The following is a 9,777-nucleotide window of genomic DNA, read 5'->3' as shown; positions in this document are numbered from 1 at the left end:
TTTTCTCAGATTTTTAGGAGCATCAGAAATATAGGTTGCTATTCAAACCTATTATTAATTAGGGTTTAAGCAAGTGTTGCTTTAAGTGTGATTAAGAAATTAGTAAAGCTTTGGTGTATCTTTGAAGCATTTCATAAGATAGGTTAACTTAACATATTAGTAGTAGAAGAGAATGCAGTAGATGACATGTGCTTGTAGTATAGTTCTTGGATGATGTTGACTACCTTGCATTTCAAACATATCCATTGCATCCATCTCCTTCGATGCACCGTTGCATAATCACTTACGCGCATTGCATCATACAGGATCGCAAACCGAGAACCCAGTCGTCATACCCGAGGAGCCAGAGGAGCAGCTCGAGGTGCAGCAGCAGGAAGTGCCAGAAGCCGACGAGGAGGACGTTGAGGAACTTCCGGAGTGCCCCGATCACCGTCCGAGCTCCTTCGAGAGAGGCAAGCCCCGGAGCATTTTTCTCCCGGTTTGCAATTATTTAATTAAATACTTTACTTTAAATTGATGCATTACGTTCAGGAGTTGTTTGCAACCGTTGCTGCATTATACCTTGCTTACCTTTGTTATACTATATCCTTGTTACCCTGGTATCCGCAGTCGAGTCAATGCTTAGCTGGCTTAGACCGGTAGAAGTCGGGTGATTTCCTGTCACCTGCGAGCTATAGGTGGTTACCTGGATCTGCTTGGATGACTATGAAGTCATGGTATAACTAAGTGTTAAATGAAGTTGAGACCGGACGGAGACTTGCAGAGTTTTGGACTGTAGTGTTTCCGTCTGTGTCGATTAAGGACCGACCGTTGTTGGGCCTCGAGTCATGTTGAACGCATGCCTTACATTTAGCTGGCCGGATAAAGTACCTTCCGACCGCGAAGCTGGGAGATTTTTTGGGCCGAGTAGATTGCCCGCAACGCACTGTACCGGAGCAGGTGTGGTAGGACACGGGGGCGGGATGATAAGACCAAAGTGCAGTCGGTCGGCCCCCGGGTACATGTGGTTCCTGGCAAACTCGAGATTCCTGGAAAGTTGACTCGGTGATCAATATCTCACTTTAGCGGGTGAGTGAGGTTTGTGTAAGGAATAAATCACCAGCTGGTTAGGAATCGATTCGAATCGCCATCGCTCCTGGATAGTGAGCACTTGACTTGAGTTACTTCATCGTAGTAAATGTTATGGAACACTTGGACAGTTATAGTGAATATGACAGTATGGAAATTGTTTAATGATCATTGGTTATCATTATCTGCTTAATCACATGTTTACTCTAGAATAGGTGCAAACCTAGTTGACAGGTTAATAATAATTAACTTGGCAATAACGCTTTTAGAAAGGTTCTTGAAATGCTAAAATGCTTCTTTTTGCAAATGAGTCAGCTACCCTACTATAAAGCCCTTCATAATCCTTGGTGTCATTATTTTCGGTTATGTCGGGTAAGTCTGGCTGAGTACCTTCTAGTACTCAGGGTTTTATTCCCACTTGTTGCAGATGGGCAGATGTATTACGGCTACTGTATCAACTGCCTTTATCCTGCGATGGGTGATGCTTAGGACCATGGGCATGGTCATTCCTTACGTCTCATCTGATGCTTTTGTTGGAGATGATCATCCGCTGGCACTATATTTCAACTCTGCGTGTGTGTGTGTGTGATTTGAACAAAAGACTTCCGCTACTTTCATTCGAACTGGTTTGTAATAACTATGTTGAAACTCTGATGTATTTGAGATTGCGAACTTTTATGTAATATGTGATGGTGACCGCTAAACTTATTACGATCATGGCTGGGACACGAGTTGGTTTGAAATCCTTCGTGATTTCACAGGACTACCGGGTTATACGGGCTTAAGTTTGTCAATCGTCTGCTCTGGTGGATGATTTTCTTACTTAATTTCGTATAATTGGTCGGTTCTGTCACAGCTGGTATCAGAGCATGGTTTAGCGTGTTACTCTTCACAAGTGTATTTAAAACAAAAAGGCATTTGGAAAACGTGATTTTTAAAACTATAAAGTGTGCCAGTGATCATATCCTTTATGCCCAGTTAAGGACTTTAGGTGGCTTAATTAAGTACTGACTGGGGTTCTTGCATCATATTTCTCTTTCGTCGCTCATACGGCGTGCTATTGTATGAGTGCCACTTGTTTGAGTGGTAATGAATGGATCATTTGCCTCTACGCCTCGGTAAGTGTGAGTTGTGAGAGCATGATCGGATACACCGCCGATCTAGGGTAAATGCTTATATGATGCCGGAGTAATTACATGTTCTACGCGTGTTTTACAAAGGTATCTCATGTATGGGTCTTCCGTCTGTGGAGGCGATGCCGTCAATAGGACGATGGTTCAGGTAGTTACTACCGTTGTACACGTATCTGGGGATTCGTGTAGAGCGTGTAGATAAAACTTTACTGCTTTTATGCATTCATTGGGAATTGGGCTGAAATGAATCTTCTGCAGGTACATAACAACGCTATCGTGTAGAACGTATTAGCTACGTATTGAGAGATCGTTGTTATGCCACCGAATTCGTCGTTAGAAATTATTTATTTCCTAAGTTTGTGAGAACGTACGGCACGTACATACATCATGTTACTTGTGCATTTCATGCATGTCATGCATTCCTCCCCTTATAAATTGATTATCTCATTTTGATAAAAGATGTATCACCAAAAATATGTTTCTCCGAAGTAATAAAAGAACTTTTGCTACAGATGGCCCGCACGAAGCAGACCGCCCGTAAGTCCACCGGAGGAAGAGCACCTCGACGTCCGTTGGCCCTGAGGGAGCACCGCACCACGGACACCTTCTTGAGCGAGTTTGGCATGCCAACTTTGCTTTGGAGAGTGCTCCATGATGTGGGGTATCCCAGAGGGTCAAGAGCCGGTGTACTCTTGGAATGAGAGCCAGTTGGCAGATGATGGACTTGCAGTGGTGGAGATCACGGTTCCTGCTCTCGGTGATGCTCCAGATTGGGATGGTTGGCATTTGGAGTTTGAGGGTCGTACTCCAGCTGAGGGTGCAGAGGGAGCAGCCTTCCGTGTCATCAGGGACATTATGAGCAGATTTCCCAGTGAGCTTGCAGCAGCTCTAGCTGGTACTTTTCCTAGGGATGATCCTCGTGATGCCATTTGGGTTCAGCCTCAAGGAAGTGCATTGGTCAGAGGTCCAGCTGAAGGACAGGCTAGCGACAACCAGGCAATGAGTGCTATGTTCGCCGCCATCAGAGCGTATGAGGGTCTCGAGAGTACCTACTGGACTTTGACTGGCTTGCGTAGTGAGGATAAGCTCAAAGGGAAGAAGCAGAAGAAGAGACAGGCACGAGCTATAGCTAGCTTGCAGGAGCAGTTGGCTGATATGAACTTACAGCGAGATCAAGCGGTTGAGAGAGGTGATAGAGCTATGCAGCGAGTGCATACGTTGACTCAAGCCAACAACAATGCAGACCGCATGATTGGACAGCTGGTTCAAGAAAGGAATGAAGCCTGGAACGCAAGAAACCTTCTGCTGCAGAGGGTCGATGAGCTAGAGGAATACAACGGCTACTTGCACGAGGAGTTTCACGCGCTCTACAATGGGGTTGGCCCATATGCTCCACCGAACGCCGCTGGCATGGACATCGACGACGACAACCAGAACGAGCCTGTAGTTTCACCGGGAGGCGATGGTGACGTCTCCGATCCCGACGATGGCCCCGAGGAGTAGGCTAGTTGCTTTGCGTTAGTATCTAGGTCTTGTCGCGATGACCTTTCTTTTGTTGGCATGTAATCTATCGTGTGTTGCTTCGAACGTATGAGACTTGGCTATGTGGTTGGAACTTGATTCTCGAATGCGATATCTGAACGCATAAAAAGTCCAGTGTATGTATGCTGGCAATGTGATTGTATGGACTGCAATGTTTGCCGTTGAAGTAATTCGATTAAGTGCTGTTGTTTTAATTGGAATGCGATTGTTGTGCCTCTGTTTTTATTGTATGAATTTATTCTCTCCAGTAAATTCAGTATGGCATAATTTTTCCTTCACTCGCAATTATTACAGCGTCACTCAATCGTACTTGTTGCTGAAATATGCAGATGACAAACACTCGCCGAACCACGTATGAGGCCGCTGAGCCCGGTGCCAACGGTGCGGGGACCGGTGGTGGTGGTGGTGGTGGAAACCACAGCAACAACAATGAGCCTCCCCATGAACCGCATTTGCCACCTCCTCCTCCATTTACCCCCGAGATGTTCCTCGCACAGCTGCTCGGGAGTCAGCGCAACACGGAACAATCTCAGAAGAACATGGAGGATCTTCTCAGAACCATCGCCAACAACGTTCAACGTGGTAACAATCAAGGTGGTGGCATGGGAGTGAACCAATATAGCAGCTTCAAAGATTTCATGGACACCAGGCCACCAGTATTCAAGGAAGCAACAGAGCCACTCGATGCTGAGGAATGGATCAACACGATGGAAGATAAATTCCGTGTGTTGAGAATGACTGAGGTGCTGAAAACGGAATATGCTGCACTTCAATTGCAAGGACCGGCGGGAATGTGGTGGAAGCACCATCGCACCACCTTCCCTCCAAATGCTCAAATTTCTTGGAGAGAGTTTGCTGAGGCCTTCCGTGGAGTCTATATTCCACCAGGGCTGACCGAAATGAAGTTGGGAGAGTTTCTGGCATTGAACCAGGGCACCAAGACCGTGACGCAATACCTGCATGCTTTCAACAACTTATGTCGCTATGCTCCCGACATGGTTGACACAGATGCTAAAAGAATAGCCAGCTTTAAGAGGGGTCTCAATCCAAAAATGATGAAGCATGTTGGTACCAACAACCGCGTCAGATTCAACGACTTCATCAGCGACTGTCTGAAGCAGGAGAAGAATAACAACGCCAGCACCGCAGCCAAGACACGCAAGAGAGCCTTTGAAGGTGGGCCGTCTCAAGCTAGAGCACCTATGGGAGGTCGTCCTCCATATCGCCCATCGGCACCTGGCGCTAGATTCAGGCCACCTCAGCCAAGAAGTCAGAATTTCCGTGGACCTCAAAAGCCGTACAAGATGGCAGTACAGCCCAACAAAGCAGCCGCAACTGCGGTGCAAGGCAGTTCCAAGGGAGCTGTGGGATCTGCCGGGACAGTAAGAGGACCCTGCTATAACTGTGATCAACCCGGTCATTTCTCGAAGTTTTGTCCGTACCCGCCTAAGAAGAAGCAGCAGACTTATAATGCTAGAGTGCATAGTACAACAGTGGATGAAATTCCAGAGGGAGAGCCCGTCACTGCTGGTAAGTTTACTGTCAATGAAAACCCTGCAGTTGTTCTATTTGATTCTGGATCATCGCATTCTTTTATGAGTCAAGCATTTGCACAGAAACATGAACAACTATGCACAGAATTGGGTTATGGTTACCGTATAAGTTCAGCAGGGGCTGATGTTTTGACCAACCGGATGGTTCGAGGGGCAACCCTTGAATTAGGTAGCAGAAAGTTCCGAGTGAACTTGATAGTTATGCCTGGGTTAGTCTTGGATGTCATTATAGGGATGAATTGGATGAAGGATTGGGGAGCAGTCATAGATACAGGAAGTCGAGTACTTACCCTTAAGGATCCCCTGGGTAAGGGTACTTTCCAAGTACCAGTGCCTCGAAGGACAGACCTTATAAGTGTTACATGTGCTACGGCAGTCACTCCTATTCATCAGATTCCGGTAGTGTGTGAGTTCCCGGACGTATTTCCGGATGAGCTACCTGGTCTTCCACCAGATAGGGAGATTGAGTTTGGAATTGAGCTAGTCCCCGGAACAGCTCCGATTTCAAGGAGACCATATCGGATGCCTCCAGATGAGTTAGCTGAGCTGAAGAAGCAATTAGAAGATTTGTCGAAAAAGGGGTTTATTCGACCAAGCAAGTCTGAATGGGGATGTCCCGCTTTGTTTGTGAAAAAGAAGAAAGAGGGCACGTTGAGAATGTGCGTAGATTATAGGCCACTCAACGCTGTGACCATCAAGAATAAATATCCCTTGCCTCATATTGATGTTCTGTTTGACCAATTATCCAAGGCCAAGGTGTTCTCAAAAATAGATTTGAGATCCGGTTATCATCAGATCAAGATTAGGCCACAGGATATACCGAAAACTGCATTTTCCACCAGATACGGGTTGTATGAGTATCTTGTCATGTCTTTTGGCTTGACGAATGCTCCCGCATACTTTATGTTTTTGATGAATACAGTTTTCATGCCAGAATTGGATAAGTTTGTGGTAGTGTTCATCGATGACATTCTGGTGTACTCCGAGAACGAAAAAGATCATGAAGAGCATCTGAGAACTGTCTTGACCAGACTTAGAGATCATCAATTGTATGCTAAGTTTAGCAAATGCGAATTCTGGTTGAAGGAAGTTCCTTTCCTTGGTCACATTCTGTCAGAGAATGGAGTTTCAGTCGATCCAAGTAAGGTGCAAGAAGTTATGAATTGGAAAGCACCGACCACAGTTCCTGAGATTAGAAGTTTCTTAGGATTAGCAGGTTATTACCGTCGCTTTATACCAGATTTCTCGAAGATCGCCAAACCAATGACAAGCCTCCTTCAGAAGGATCATAAATTTGTGTGGACAGAAGAGTGTGAAGCAGCTTTCCACACTTTGCGGAAACTGTTGACCACTGCTCCGGTTCTAGCACAACCAAATATTGAGAAACCATTTGATGTGTTTTGCGACGCATCAAAAACTAGGATTGGGTTGTGTCCTTATGCAAGAAAGGAGAGTCATTGCTTATGCATCACGACAGTTGAGAAAGCACGAGGTCAACTATCCAACACATGATCTTGAACTTGCTGCAGTTGTGCACGCCCTCAAAATTTGGAGACATTATCTACTTGGTAATGTGTGCAATATTTTCACGGATCATAAGAGTCTTAAGTATATCTTTACCCAACCAGAGCTAAACATGAGACAACGTAGATGGTTGGAATTGATCAAGGATTACAACTTGAATGTGCAATATCATCCTGGTAAAGCCAATGTAGTGGCAGATGCTTTGAGCAGAAAGTCACATTACTTGAATGTGCAGCCATTACTTGAAGATGGATTCGATCTAATGCATCCTGCTGTGTTACATAGTATTCAGATTAGTTGCTCTTTGGAGAGTAAGATAATAGAAGGTCAGAAAACTGACAAGGGGATATTCCACATCAAAGAGAAAATAAAAGAGAAGTCGTCTCAACACTTTAAAGTGGATGAACAGGGCGTGTTGTGGTTTGACAACCGTCTTGTGGTTCCTAAGGATCGAGAGCTTAGGAATAAACTCATGGATGAAGCTCACCTTTCTAAGCTATCTATCCATCCCGGAAGTAGTAAGATGTATCAAGAACTAAGATCTCGTTATTGGTGGACCAAAATGAAGAAAGAAATTACAGCATATGTTGTCAGATGTGACACATGTTGTCGAGTGAAAGCAATTCACATGAAACCTGCCGGTATGTTGCAACCCTTATCAGTCCCTAGTTGGAAGTGGGACGATATCAGTATGGATTTTATCACGGGTTTGCCCACTACTCAAAAAGGACATGATTCAATATGGGTAATTGTGGATCGTCTTACCAAGACAGCTCATTTCTTGCCTGTCAAAACAGATTATCGACCACCTCAATATGCCGAGAGATATATCGCAGAAATTGTGAGGTTGCATGGTATACCAAAGACCATAGTATCTGATAGAGGCTCACAGTTCACGGCCCACTTTTGGGAACATTTACACAAAGGTTTAGGAACTAGTTTAATTCGCAGTACCGCTTATCATCCTCAGACAGATGGTCAGACTGAACGAGTGAATGCTGTTTTGGAGGATATGTTAAGAGCATGTGTATTGTCTTCTAAAGGATCATGGGAATCATGGTTACCGTTAGCTGAATTTTCTTATAATAATAGTTATCAAGAAAGCATCAAGATGGCCCCATTCGAAGCTTTATATGGCAGAAAATGTAGAACACCATTGAATTGGGTCGAGCCTGGTGATAGAAGGTATTATGGCATTGACTTTGTAGAAGAAGCCGAGAAGAAAGTTCATATTATTCAGCAGAATATGAAAGCTGCCCAATCACGTCAGAAAAGCTATGCAGACAAAAGAAGGAGACCCCTTGTATTTGAAGTTGGTGACTATGTTTATCTGAAAGTCACGCCAATGAAGAAGAAAAGGTTTGGAATCCGAAGAAAGCTTGCTGCGAGATTCGTAGGACCATACAAGATCTTGGAACAAAGAGGTCCGGTAGCCTACAAGTTAGAGTTACCAGAGACAATGAGTACCGTTTTCCCAGTTTTCCATGTATCACATCTCAAGAAATGTTTGCGTGTTCCGGAGGAAAGAATAGAACCTCGAGGTATTCAACTCAAATCAGATTTGGTGTATCGTGAGCAACCAGTCCGGGTGTTAGACACTAAGGAACGTGCTACTCGGAATAGTGTGGTGAAAACATACAAGATACAATGGGATCATCATGATGAGGGAGATGCAACTTGGGAAACAGGAGAGTATCTACAAAAAGCTTATGAAGAATTTTATAACAAATGGTTCGTAACCCAAATCTCGGGACGAGATTTTTATAAGGGGGGAGGGCTGTAACACCCCGGTGTTATGCCTGCATTTAGGCATTGCTAATCATACATATCGTGCATCATCAAGCATCCTAATCATACATGCGTAATCTTGCATATAACAACTGAAACATTACTTCGAAACATACGAAACATGTTTGTGAAAAGTAAATGATGCATACACTTATTAGAGTTGTTTTGCTCTGATTCTTGCTTGCTAGTTGAGTAGAAACTGTTGGTTATGCTTGTAAATCATCTAGAATTGTTTAGCACAATTTTTGGAGCAAGGTTTGTATTCAAATTAATTCAAAATTTTGCTTCCAAAGTAATTTCCCAAAATTAGGGTTTTGAGTTAAAATTTAACTTTGATTCTATAATTTAAAATCTAGATAGAATTGGACTTTGGTCATAAAAGCAAAGTTGTAGGGAATTAAATTCTAAGCAACTTTCATTTTTGGTACATTTTCAAAAGAGGTCATTTTCTTGCTCAAAATAATGTTTGAAAGTTGGCATTTAAAAATATCTTGAAAATATAAATTGAAAATCTTCATTTCCTTTTTCCTGGGCCGCCGCCTCGTTTCTCGGCCCACGGCCGAAGCCGGCCCAGTGAAGCCCCGCGCCGCGCCAGCTCGCCTCGCCCCGGCCCAGCCCAGCGCGCTGGCCTGCCTCCGCGCTCGCTCGCCCGCTGGCGCGCCGCGTCGTGTCCCGACCGCGTCAGGGCGCGCTCGCCGCGTGGCCGCCCTGCGCTGGCAACGCCCGCCGCGCGGCAGCCACGGCCTGACTCCACCTCCACGCGCGCGCCTTCTTCTGCCCCGCAGCGCTGCCTCCTCCTCATTCCTCCTCCCGCTCTCTCAGCCGCAGAGCAACAGCAGCAGCTCACGCCCGCGCGCACCACGAGCTCGCCACCGCCGCCGCCGCTGCCTCGACAGCAGCATACCCCTCCCACGCCTCCATTCCCCGATTCACGCCGCCAGCAGCTCCGCCTAGCCTCCCTGCTTCGCTTGCGTTCGCTTGCAGCCGCCGTCGTCGAGGTAAGAATCAAGCGCGGCCGCCTCCTTCCTCTCCGGCGAGCGCACTGCCGCGGCCAGGTGGCTCGTCACGCCGCCGGGCCACCTCCACCATCCCAGCCGTTGCGGCTCGGCATGGCGTACACGCTGGCACCACCCGCGCCACCGGGAGGGCTTGCCGCCGGTGAGCACCGG

This window comes from Miscanthus floridulus, chromosome 2, assembly GCF_019320115.1.
Source record: "Miscanthus floridulus cultivar M001 chromosome 2, ASM1932011v1, whole genome shotgun sequence".
Classification (NCBI taxonomy): Eukaryota; Viridiplantae; Streptophyta; class Magnoliopsida; order Poales; family Poaceae; genus Miscanthus; species Miscanthus floridulus.
Note: the sequence above shows the minus strand (reverse complement) of the source record.